Source organism: Hylobates moloch, unplaced genomic scaffold (assembly GCF_009828535.3).
Source record: "Hylobates moloch isolate HMO894 unplaced genomic scaffold, HMol_V3 SCAFFOLD_13, whole genome shotgun sequence".
NCBI lineage: Eukaryota > Metazoa > Chordata > Mammalia > Primates > Hylobatidae > Hylobates > Hylobates moloch.
In genome coordinates this window covers 37,782,651-37,795,017 of record NW_026652288.1, presented here as the reverse complement: position 1 = coordinate 37,795,017, position 12,367 = coordinate 37,782,651, and the positions used below count along the sequence as shown (strand labels likewise).

The window sequence follows — 12,367 nt, the reverse complement described above, 5'->3', positions numbered from 1 at the left end:
CCCGGAGCCCTGCCTCTCACAGCCCAACAGGCTCACCCGACTTCCCCCTCCCGGATCCTAAGAATTTTCCCTCCCACTTACCCCATTCCAGAAACCTCCTTGGAGATTTTCCGCTCATACCCCCTGCATTTCTGAGTCCCCCTCCCAGAAGTCCTTCAGAATGCCCCCGACGGATCCTGATCATCTTCCCTGAAGATCTCCTTCCCATATCCCCAAAATAAATCTTCCTCACAGACTTTGTGAAATGCCCCCAGATCCCAAAAACTCACCTAGAAGACCCCATCCCCCCCACCATATTGCAACCATCTCTCATACACACCCCCCCTTCACGTATCCCTCTGGACCTTTCGACAGATCCCAAAAGTCTCCCCCAGAGGCCTCCTGTCTCCCCCCGGTCTCACCACCCTAAAATGCCCTAGAGATCACCCTCATTTAGCCCAGTGATCTTCCCCGGGACCCCCTTCCCCACCCCCTTTCATTCTAAAAATCTCCAGCAATTGCCTGAAATCTCCAGAGGACTCTCGACATCATATTCCAAAAGCTTCTTCCAAAATCCCTTTTACATACTCCACATCTTTTCCAGTCCCCCACATCACATGCTCCAAAAATTGTTTAAGGATCATGAAAACTTTCCTCATGGTTTTTCTCTCAGATCCCCTAGAACTCCCCTTCACTAACACCTCAGAATCCCCCCTTGCAGACCGGTTTTAGAGGAATTTTCTGAAGATCCTCCTCACAACCCCTGTAAGACAGTAAGATTCTCTTGGTGACCCCTCTGATATACAGGTTTTCAGGACCCCCCCCCCCCCACACACACACACACACACAGCTTAGAGACCCCAGCAACCCCCTGGAGCCCTTCTGATGTATGTTCTTGAAATCCCTCCATGACCTTCCTGACACCACCAGAACCCCTTGAATCAATACTTCTGCCTTACTAAGGGACTTTTCTAGAGATATCCCTCCCTGAACTTGCTCACACAGGTCCCCTAAATCCTCTAGAATCCCTTGAAGAAGACCCTCACACACACCCAATTTTCCCCCAAAATAACCCGAGCTCTTGCTCTGAGAAAGTCCTAGAATTCTTTCTGAAAAACCCTCTCCTCTGACACTCTCTCAGAAGACCCCGCCTTCCCCATATACTCTTTTGGAGACTTTACTCAGGTTTCTCTTCAACTGAGACCTCTGAAGAGTTTTTCCTAAAAAGATCCCTCTGTCATCCCGCTCCAGGACCAGTCTCAGAAGACCACACCTTCCTCAGACACTTTTTAGAGAATTTTCTCCCAAATTGCCCTCCATCAGCCACCTCTATCACTCCCAGCGTTTCCTGAGACTTCCTCAGAACTTTCCCTCAGATTCCACTTCTGACATCCCCAAGAAACGTTATTTAGGACCCTATCAGATTTACCCACTAACTTTAGAATTGCTGTTTACACCCTCTCATTTCCCCATTCTCTTTCCTCTGAAGTCAACTCACAGACCTTTCTCAGGGGACCCCCTTTTCCCATTATCCCTTCAGAGGCCCCCAACATTCTCCAGACTCGTTGCCCAAGAGCCTCTATGTTTCCTTGTAAAGATTCTTGAGAGACACCTTTCCCCGCCCCCTTGAAATCCCAGTGCTCCGAGATCTTTCTTTCAGACCATTTTTCTTAGGTCCCATCCTCATAGACCCCTCTTCCCTTCGGAGATCAAGAGACCCTTAACACCCTCCTTAGAGACTTAGGATTCTCCCCATTTCCCTTTCAGAAGCCGCCTTCCTTCTCCCCTTTGAGGACCTCCTCACCAAAGAATCCCTTCCCCTATAGCAGTGGTTCTCAGTGTGGTTCCTGGCCCAGCAGCAGCCACATTTGTTAGAAATACACATTCTTGAGTCCCACTCAGATCTACTGAATCAGAAAACCTGGGAGCAGGGCCCAGCAATCAAGAGTTTTTAACAAACCCTCCTGGTCATTTTGATGCACACGCAAGTTTGAGAACCTGTGCCCTTTAGGAGGATTTCCTTTTCCCCACAAAAAGCCCCCTGAAAGATGCCTCAGGGTATGCCTCTGTGCCCTACTGCCCACTGCTATTTTCCTGTCTCCTAGGAATCCCCTTTACAAAGTACCCATCCTCCAGAAAGATTTCTCACCTACCTTGAAAGGATCTTGGCTTCTGCACAAGGTTACTCCATCCTCTGAGCAGTTATTTCCGATTCTACTTTTGAATAGTTTCTTTTCAGATCTTCCTCGGTGCTTTCTCTTTCTGGCTACCCCTCCAGCCCACTACCAGCCTTTGGTGCTTCTTTAAATTGCTGCTTCTTTGAACACACATATCCATCTCTTCTTGTCCATCTGTTTCTTCACATAGGCACCCTCCCCTTGAGGCACCCTCAGGAGATCTTTTCATTCTGTGTCTTACTGCCAAGACCCCTCCACCCCCATTGTACCTCTTAGAACACCACTCACCTTCAACCTTGTAGATTTTAATATACTTGTCCACTCACCCTCACTGGACTAGGAACTCTGAAAGTACGGGATGTGTCTTGTTCTTCTCTGAATCCCACAAGGTGGAATCTACCCTTTGTAAGTTATTGGAAATCACTGGAGAATAAGCAGCTCTTCCTTCTGCATTTGGCCAGAAATCTCCAAGTTCCTCAGATCTCACTCCTCATTCAGGTTTAGCACACCTTCCCTGCCCCCTCCTCTCCTCTCACCTCCCTTTTTTTCTCCACACAGCACCCTTTGCCTTTCCTCCTGCCCTACTTGCTCCTGTCTTTGGGACTTTCTTTGTGCTGTTTCCTGATTCTGAGCTACCCCAAGTCCTTTGCCTGGTGACCTGCCTCACCCGTCCTGGTTGGCTTCTCTTAGCAGCTCCTCTCAGCTGCTAAGTCTGGGGCCTCCACAGAGCTCTCAACTTTTTTCAAGGGATTCTGTTTCTCTGTAGGGCCCAGAAGGGGAAACAGAGACCCCAGGGTAAATACTGGGGCCTGCCTTCAGGGAGCTCACAATACCAGTGGGGGGCTTGGGCATGTACAGAACAGAAAATGAGGTACAAATTATATGCTGTAGAAATTCAGCAGTGAGAGGGAGCCTTTTATTTGGAAAGACTTCACAGAAAAGGTGGTATTTGGGCTGGATAGTGTTCCATGGGAGTTGGGACAATGATGGTGCCTCCCAGGCAGAGGAAACAGCTTAAGCAATGGGTCAAAGACAAAGCCTCCTCATCTCTCACCCATGGTATCTCTTCTCTTCACCCAAAAGATAGAGATGAAAGAAGACAGATTTCCTCCATTCGCATTGTATTTGCCATCTGCACTTTAGTGACCTACAGAGTGATAATAATGATGACCACTGGTTTTTGAATGCTTCCTAACTGCCAGGCACTGTTTAAGCACTTTACATGTATTCATAGGAGGTAGGAGTTTACCTACCCTATGAGATAAGTAAACTACCATTATCCTCATTTTGCATATGATGAGATTAAGGACAGGTAGGACTAATAGAGGGTCTGTGGGCACTGTCCATTCCAAGATGGTAGTGCCTTGGGTCAAAAAGTTGGATTTTTGGTTAAGATAGGTTTGGCTGCAATGGGGCAGTAGTTGTTAGGTATGCAGACCCTGGGTCTGGACAGGATTTGCATCCCACATTACCACTCACCAGTTTTGTGCCCTAGGACAAGTTACTTCCCTGGTCTTTTAGTTTCCACAGCTAAAAATATGAAGGAAATAATGATACTCTACTTCATAGAATTGTTACGAGGATTAAATAAGTTAATACATGTAAAGTACTTAGAACAATGCCTTGCCCATAGTTGCAATGTTAGAAAAAGAATAAAAGAAAAAAGAAAAAAAAAAAGCTCATATCAGCCAGAACTCTAAAAACATAAAGTGATAGAACCTTAGCTCAAAGTGGTTTAATGAAAAAAGCGGGGGATTAATTGGCTCTTGTTACTGGAAAGTCCAGAGCTAGGTTGGCTTCGGACCTAGCTGCATCCAGGTGTTCAAATAATTTTCTCAGTCATCTCCTCCCATTTCTCCACTGAGTTAGCTTCATCCTCAACAAGCTTCTGCTTTGGGTGACAAAGATGGTCCTCAGCAGCCCCAGGTTTTAACCTCCTTGGAAAGCCTTAGTGGAAAGAGAACTCTTTCTTGAGAGTCCCAGTTTGAAAATAGTTTCTTCCTTGAATAGATGTGAGATTATGCCAGAAGATCCATAGAAACATATTTTGGGTTCTGTACCCTGCAACTCAGTCTCTGGCTTGCTGAGCCAAACAGGCCTGTGATTCCATCCCATGAACTTTCTGAGCATTGATGGCAATCTCCCTCCCCACTGTGCCCCAGCCCCAGTCATTCTCTGCTCTGTGATTGTTTGGGTCTAGGGAGAGCTTATGGCTGGTCTGACTCAACCACACTTTGCTTTGGGATATCACAGGTGATATGAGGTGATCGGCCTGGCTTGATGGTGGCCTCAGGGGAGCAGAATCCAGGAGTAATGGCAATACCCTCACCATAGTTTAAAGTTTCCAAGACACAGAACTTTGCAAGAGAGTTAAGTAGGGTTGCTGTGAGTGGAGTTTTGTTTTGTTTGTTTGTTTTGGTGTAAACTTGTGAATAGAAGTGGGTTCAGGGCAAGTTACAGAACTGCAGTGTATGGAGTATGCAAGTCTCAAATATCTCCGGCCTGCACTCATTCATTAACGCATGGAGGCACTGTTCTAGGTACTGGAGACAGAGCAGTGAATAAAACATTCAAGGTCCTGAAATTCATGGAATTTATATTCTGATGGGGGGAGGAAACACAAAAAAATCAGAGTGTGATTCATGCTATGAAGGAAATAAAACAGTGTGAAAGAGAGAGTGGGAGCGGCCACTGTAGTAGACAGGGGGATCAGAAGAGGCCTCTTTTGGGAGGTGACAGTTGAGCCTGATAACCAGAAAGATGAGAAGGCACCAGTTGTGGGAAGATCTGGGAGTGGAACATTCTAATCTAAGCATTGTTACATGCAGAGAAAGGACCTCTGCAAGGTGGGGAAATTTATCACAGATATTTATTGAGGGCCTGCTGTGTACCAGGTGCTATGCTAGGAATTGGAGATGTAGCAATGAATAATATAGCTACAGTCTTCCCTTCTCTCATGGATCTTACAGTCTAGGTGTTTTTGGAAGAGCTGCAGCCTTTGAAGAAACATCTCTTGATGATGATATCATAGACTCCTTCCTACTGGGCAGATGAGGCAGAATGGGGCACAGGTGAGCCCAGATCTGATTGATGAGAAGGAACCAACATTATGACGGTCTGGGGAAGAGCATTTCAGGCAGAGAGGTCAGCAGGTGCAAAAGCGCTGCGATGTGTTCAGGGAATAGCAAGGACCAGTGTGGCTAAAGCCTAAGTGAGGGAGAGGGGTGAGGGGTTGGAAAGGCTGACAGAAGCCAGATTACTTGTGGCCTAAGGGTCACGGTAAGGAGTTTCTATATTCATTTAAGGGGATTGGGAAACTATTAGAAGGGAGTTTTTAAAAGCAAGACAGCGACATGATCTGATTAATTTTTTTAGAAAGCCCACTTTGGTTTCTGGGAGGAAAACAGAGGGTCAAGTCAGAATCAGGAAGGAAAGTTAGGAGAAAATCCATTTGTCCACATGAGAAATGGTGACATGAATGTGGTGGTGGTAATGAAGATGTAGAGAAGCAGATATATTTTGGGTGTACAGAAAACAGGACTTGATGATGGGATTAGAGAAAGAGAGGAATCTAGAATAATGATAATAGCCAAGTCATTTATGCCTCACAACTCTATGAGAGTAGGCACTATTATTATTTTCTGTCTTCCTTCTCAGTAGGTACTATTATTACACCCACATTACAGATGACAAAACAGACACAGCAAGGTGAAATCACTTGCCCAAAATTACACAGGTAGTAAGTGGCAAGCTTGTATTTCCAACCCAGCAGTCTGGTTCTAGAGCCACTTAGGTTTGGGGAAAGATAACGAAGGCATGTGTAGCTGACATTAAGAAAAAAGAAATATCAAGACCTAATGACTGGGTCTTTGGGAAATGGAAGAAGTCAAAGATGACTCAAAAAATGTCTCAGTTGTCCACAGAGAGGTGATAATTGAATCTGCAGGAGTTGATTACATTCCTAAGTGAGAGAAAACAAGTGTAAAGAAGGGAAAGGAAGCAGAGGATAAACTTTTCAGGGGGAAGGGGTGTTAAGACATTTAGGAGTGGGAGGAAGAACGCCAGCTTCCTCTCTATTCCAGAGTTTCCCAGAGCTCCCCATACTGTGCTTATCTTCCAGGAGGCCCTGCCTGGCTTCTCCTCTCCTCTCCCTCCCTTCCCCAGCACCATTCATTAAAAAAAGCTCATTCTCTGCTAATGCAGTGGTATACATATTTTGTGTACGTATTTCAGGAGTTTCTGGAAATAATGGTTGATTCTCATAAGAGAAGTTGTGCTCCCTTGGCTTCTGACAGTCTCTTCTCAGGTTATGAAAGTGAGTTAACCCTAGGTAACTAGCCTGTTATCTTGTTCATGAAGTGTAAGTTTTCAAAGGCCTAGGTTGTGCTGTAAAAAGAACTAGGAATGGGTAAGAAGGCAGATAGGATCCCCTTATTTATCCAGAGATGTTGGTATTAAAGGGCCCTTAGGCCCAACTTTCACCTTGTTGCCCAGGCTGGTCTCAAACTCCTGGGCTCAAGCGATCTGCCCACCTCAGTCTTCCGAAGTGCTGGGATTACAGGTGTGAGCCACCATGCCCAGCTTTGTTGCATTGTTAAGAGCAAGCAAGAACTCTGAAGCCAGACTGCCTGGCCTTGAAAATCTCAGCTTAGTGTGCAGTCTTGGGCAAAGTGACTTAACTTCTCTGTGCCTCAGTCTCTCCATCTGTAAAATGATAATATATTCATATATGTATGTAATATATTTTTAAAATAGAGTTTTGGGAATCAAATGTGCTTATCTATGGAAAGCTGTTGGCAAAGGGCCTGACAATGTATGATGTATGAAGACATGCTAAGCATCATGCTTGCTATTGAAATGAAGTATAGAGGAGGAAAAAAGCATCATGCTAGGTATTTTTAAATACATTGTTTCATTTAATTCTTCTAACAAGCTTCATTGAGGAAGAAACAGAGTTACTTGTCATAGTCAATACAGCAAGTAAGTATAACAGGAGAGCCAGGATTTAAGCCAGGTCTGACTGACTCCACCATCCTGCTTCTGAATGAAGAGAGCTGGAGTCCAGAGGCACTGTTTATGGGCATATGGGCCTTTTCTCACTGTTTAGGGCCAGAGAAGAAGCCCAGAGGGCAGTTTGCCCTGGAACATCTTAGCGTTTTTGTTTTGTTTTGTTTTTTGTTGTTTTTGGGTTTTTTTGTTTTGAGACAAAGTCTCGCTGTTGTCCCCCAGGCTGGAGTGCAGTGGCGCAATCTCAGCTCACTGCAACCTCCGCCTCCCAGGTTGAAGCAATTCTCCTGCCTCAGCCTCCTGAGTAGCTGGGATTACAGGCGCCTGCCACCACGCCCAGCTGATTTTTTGTATTTTTAGTAGAGACGGGGTTTCACCATGTTGGCCAGGCTGGTCTCGAACTCCTGACCTCAGGTGATCCACCCGTCTCGGCCCTCCAAAGTGCTAGGATTACAGGCGTGAGCTACCGTGCCCAGCCTTTCTCCAGGTGGGAGTGCAGTGGCACGATCTCAGCTCACTGAAGCCTCAACCTCCAGAACTCAGGTGATCCTCCCAAAGTAGCTAGGACTGCAGGTGCACGCCACCACGCCCAGCTAATTTTTGGATTTTTTGTAGAAACGGTTTTGCCATGTTGCCCAGGCTGCTGATTTGGAACCTTTGGCTTTTTTTTTTTTTTTTTTTTTTTTTTTTGAGACAGGATCTCACTCTGTTGCCCAGGCTGGAGTGCAGTGGCACGATCTTGGCTCACTGTAACCTCTGCCTCCCAGGCTCAAGTGATTCTCCCGCCTCAGCCTCCCAAGTAGCTGGGGTTACAGGTGCATGCCACCACGCCCGGCTAATTTTTTTGTAATTTTTGTAGAGACAGGGTTTCACTATGTTGCCCAGGCTGGTCTTGAGCTCCTGAGCTCAAGCGATCCACCCGCCCAGGCCTCCCAAAGTGCTGAGATTACAGGCGTGAGCCACTGCACCCAGCCCTCTTTACCATTTTGTTAACCTCATTTCCCACCTCTGGAGATGGTAGGGGCTTCCCAAGAAGATCACTTGGACCTCTTCAAGTATGGCAGCAATATTACTGGGCTGTTGGAGAGACTTTTGTTATAGAGGCTCCCCTCTTGTGTCTTTCCTCAAAGGCAAGGAGTCATTTTTGGTCACATGAGGACAAAGAGACCAGAGCAGTAGTGCATTCTGTTTTGCATGGGAATTGTCAAGGCTCTTTCAGTTTTAACTGAAACCCAACTCAAACTGGCCTAAGTCAAAAAGGAATTGATTCATCTATGTAACTGAAAAGAGTGGGCCACAAGGGGGAGGCTTCAGGCTAGCTGCATCTAGGTTTTAAATCATGTGAACAGATCTCCCTTTCCCCCTCCCCCATCTCTTGACTCTGCTGTCATCTGTGTTAGTTTCATTCTGAAGCAGGCTTCCACTGTGAAATAGAAGAGGTGGCAACTGGTGACATCATGAGACGACGTATAATCTGAGCAACCCTAACCAAGAACTTATTTTCCTTAGTAGTTCCAGCAAAAATCCAGAGAGGACTATCTTTGGCCAGGCTTTACCCCATGTCCACTTCTGGAGCCAAGAAAGACAGTTCCTTCTCCAAGGGGAACCCAGGGTGTTGATACTAGAAGATGGAAATGGATACAGTAAGATGCTGCCACAGTGAGATGCCTCACCCAGGTCTCCCTCTCTCACTCCAGCCAAGCACATGGGATAGAAAGTAGCAGGCAGCCTCTGGCCCTTTAATGGAAGAGAGCCAATCCAGTCCTCTCCAGTTAACATCTAGACTGAACACAAAGCATCCTTCTCTCATCCAGAAGACATAGGAACCCTACCTTCAGGGATGATTTTTTTTAACAGTGAAATCTTAAAAGTAACTGTTTCACTAAAGCCTCCAGTATTTACTGAAGACTGTCAGAATCATCCTCCATCACTAGATCTTCTCCACCAGTCATGTTCCCTGAGCAGTGGGGTGACTTGAAGGTATAAACCAGAGAGGCCCAAGGGAGGGATAGTTAGCAGACTTCTGGTTTTTTTCTAGTTTGTGCTCATCTGTTCCAAGGACCACAGGTATGTCTTCTTCTGTGTAGTTGTTCACTATTGTTTCAATGTGATTCGTTTCCCGCATTTGAAAATAGGGGGATTTTACTTTAAAATCCAGATATCTGGCTCCTCTTTAGGGGAAAAAAAAAAAAAAAAAAACCTAAGACATAACAATACTGGACCCACATTCCTTCATTGTAGCAGTTGATAAGAGGTGGATAGTGACTTCTCCCTTTAGACCGGGTGTGGACTTTCCAACTCACCATAGTCTCAGTTGGCCTGCTTTGTTCAAAGCCTGGCCTTGTAAGCATCATGTTTGAGACCCTATTATGTCCCAAAGCTTTGCTTCTATCATTTGGCCTGGGGGGAAAAGCTGGATTAATGTTTAGTCAGCAGCTTTTTGGGTGGGTGGAGGGGGGGGAACAGTGCTGTTGCTTAGGAAAAGTAACAACCCAGTAAAAGAATTTATGGGAAAGAGTGTGCACAACTTTGGTCTGTTTGTGGATTTGGTCGTTTTTTTGCTGTAAATGCTGTTGGCATATCAAACCTCCCGTCACAAATGTTCCCTCTGAAATAGTAACATGTCCTTCTATCTTATGAGTTGCCACCCAGTGAAGGAATCCCTCCCACTCCCAAGGGATGTTCATCCAGCCTCCGCTTGACCACTTCCAGCAGCCAGGGAGCTTATTACCTCCTCACATGGCAGCCAGTTCCATTCTTGGACAGATGCGTTATTTTAAAATTCTTCCTTATGTTGAAGCAGCTGCTGCCTCCTTGGGACTGAAAGCCACAAAATGCTGGAGCTGGGAAGGAAAACCGATTTTTTTTAGGCGCGTGAGCTACCACTCATCCACCCTGCATCCAGGGCAAACATTGATAATTAATCACAGCACTCTTTCTCACTGAGTCAGGAAGTATGCTGCCTTAAAATTGTTTTTAATTAAATTCTTTTTTAAAAATTACACAAGTAATATGTATTCACTTGCAACTAGTGAAATAATACAAAGTTATGTGAAGATAGTGTTGATAATCCCCTTGTTTCTCCAAGATAGTGTTAGCAGCCGAGGGTGTATTCTTCTATATGTTTATACACATATAGACATAAATATTCATAGATATATAAGGGGTTTTGTATGTGGCTTTTTTAATTTAAAAAATGGCATTATATTGTACATATTACTATGTAGCTTATGGACACCCCTCCAAGTAGTTACAGATCAAACATTGTATATAGCTTTGTTTTTTTTGTTTTTGTTTTTGTTTTTTTTTTTTTTGAGACGGAGTCTCGCTCTGTCGCCCAGGCTGGAGTGCAGTGGCGCAATCTCGGCTCACTGCAAGCTCCGCCTCCTGGGTTCACGCCATTCTCCTGCCTCAGCCTCTCGGAGTAGCTGGGACTACAGGCGCCCGCCACCACGCCCGGCTAATTTTTTTGTATTTTTTTTAGTAGAGACGGGGTTTCACCGTGGTCTCGATCTCGTGACCTCGTGATCCGCCCGCCTCGGCCTCCCAAAGTGCTGGGATTACAAGCGTGAGCCACCGCGCCCGGCCCTAGCTTTGTTTTTTGTTTTCTTTTTGAGATGGAATCCCGCTCTGTCACCCAGGCTGGAGTGCAGTGGCATAATCTCGGCTCACTGCAGCCTCCACCTTCTGGGTTCAAGCGTTTCTTCTGACTCAGCTTCCCGAGTAGCTGGGACTACAGGCGCCCGCTACCACACTTGGCTAATTTTTGTATTTTTAGTAGAGATGGAGTTTTGCCATGTTGGCCAGGCTGGTCTCGAACTCCTGACCTCAAGTGATCTGCCTGCCTCAGCCTCCCAAAGTGCTAGAATTATAGGAGTGAGCCACCACGCCTGGCCAGATTAGGCGTGTTTTTAATAGATATGTTATATCGTACAATGTGGGATCTGCCCCAGTTTATTAATCATTCCCCATTAATGGATATTCCCATTCATTTCTTCAGGCTTCTTCTCATCGCAGTGCTCCAGGCAGCCACTACCAATCGATTGGAGTTAGCCTGTGAGGTAAAACCTATTTGTCATGTCTCACCCAGTCCAGCTCCTTATCCTACATTCTAGAGAAGAGAACAGACTAGCTCCATGATCAAAGTGAATCAGTGGCTTGGGCAGGACTAGAACTGAATTTTCTTGACTTTCAGCATTTCCTGTATCCCATGTTGTCACTCCCTTAGAGTCATCTACCCTGCTTTTCTCCTCCAGAGTAAAAGAACAAATATAATTTCTTTTCCGTGTGCTACCTCTTCAGATATTCAAAGTCAGTTATGCCATTCCCCTTGAGTCTTCTCTTCCCCAGAGGAAATCTCAGCGCCTTCAATTTTTTTTTCTTAAAACGTTTTAAAGGTTTTCAAATCCCTTTACCATCCTATGAGCTGTTCCTTCTATCTTCTTTCACCCCAGGGCTATATAAATTCCAAGTGTGGCTTCCACATTCACCTTCTATAGCTATTTATTTATTCAATAAATATATATTGAGCACCTTCTACATGCCAGGCACTGTTGTAGGTACTGGCTGACTGTATGGCTTGTGTTTTGGTCAGTAGAGAGAAACATAAATAAGATGATACCTGAGAGTGCCAAATTATATAGGAATGAAATAGTGTTAATATAATTGGAGGAGAAACTCCTGAGATTGGATGGTCAGGGAAGCTGTCTCTGAATAAATGACAGTGAGCTGAGACCTGAATGACAGGAGCCAGCTTCTAGGGGAAGACAATTCCACTGAATAAGAAATAATTTGGTACAAGATGAGGTTGGAGTGGCCACAGGAGTCCTGTAGGGCTCTGTAGGCCAAGATAAGATGTTTGGAATTTGTTTAGATTTTTTTTTTCTTTTTTCTGAGACAGAGTTGCCCTGTCACTCAGGCTGGAGTGCAGTGGCATGATCTCAGCTCACTGCAACCTCCGCCTCCCAGCTTCAAGCAATTCTCGTCCCTCAGCCCCCCAAGTCGCTGGGATTACAGGTGTGCAGTAGCACGCCTGGCTAATTTTTGTATTTTTAGTAGAGATGGGATTTCACCACTTTGGCCAGTCTGATCTTGAACTCCTGACCTCAAGTGATCCACCCGCCTTAGCCTCCCAAAGTGCTGGGATTACAGGTGAGAGCCACCACGCCTGACCTTGTTTAGATTTTATTTAAGTGCAATGGGAA

The 12,367-nt window shown here is 45.5% G+C and overlaps 1 protein-coding gene across 11 annotated transcripts in view; it reads left to right on the top strand.

The window, feature by feature from the left end:
• The window catches only part of SAMD4B (sterile alpha motif domain containing 4B), a 51,796-nt gene that overhangs the window by 761 nt on the left and 38,668 nt on the right, over positions 1 to 12,367 (top strand). For 4 of the 11 annotated variants that reach the window (XR_009209208.1, XR_009209211.1, XM_058426146.1 and 1 more), the window contains exons 2-3: positions 5,126 to 5,227; positions 11,164 to 11,224. The exons of 2 other annotated variants lie outside the window; for them this stretch is intronic. The gene's annotated coding sequence lies outside the window, so the exon portion shown is untranslated. Of the gene's footprint in view, positions 1 to 5,125; positions 5,228 to 8,020; positions 9,231 to 11,163; positions 11,225 to 12,367 lie in introns of those variants that run through there. 5 more of the 11 variants (XR_009209210.1, XM_032172968.2, XM_032172966.2 and 2 more) reach the window with 3 other exon arrangements.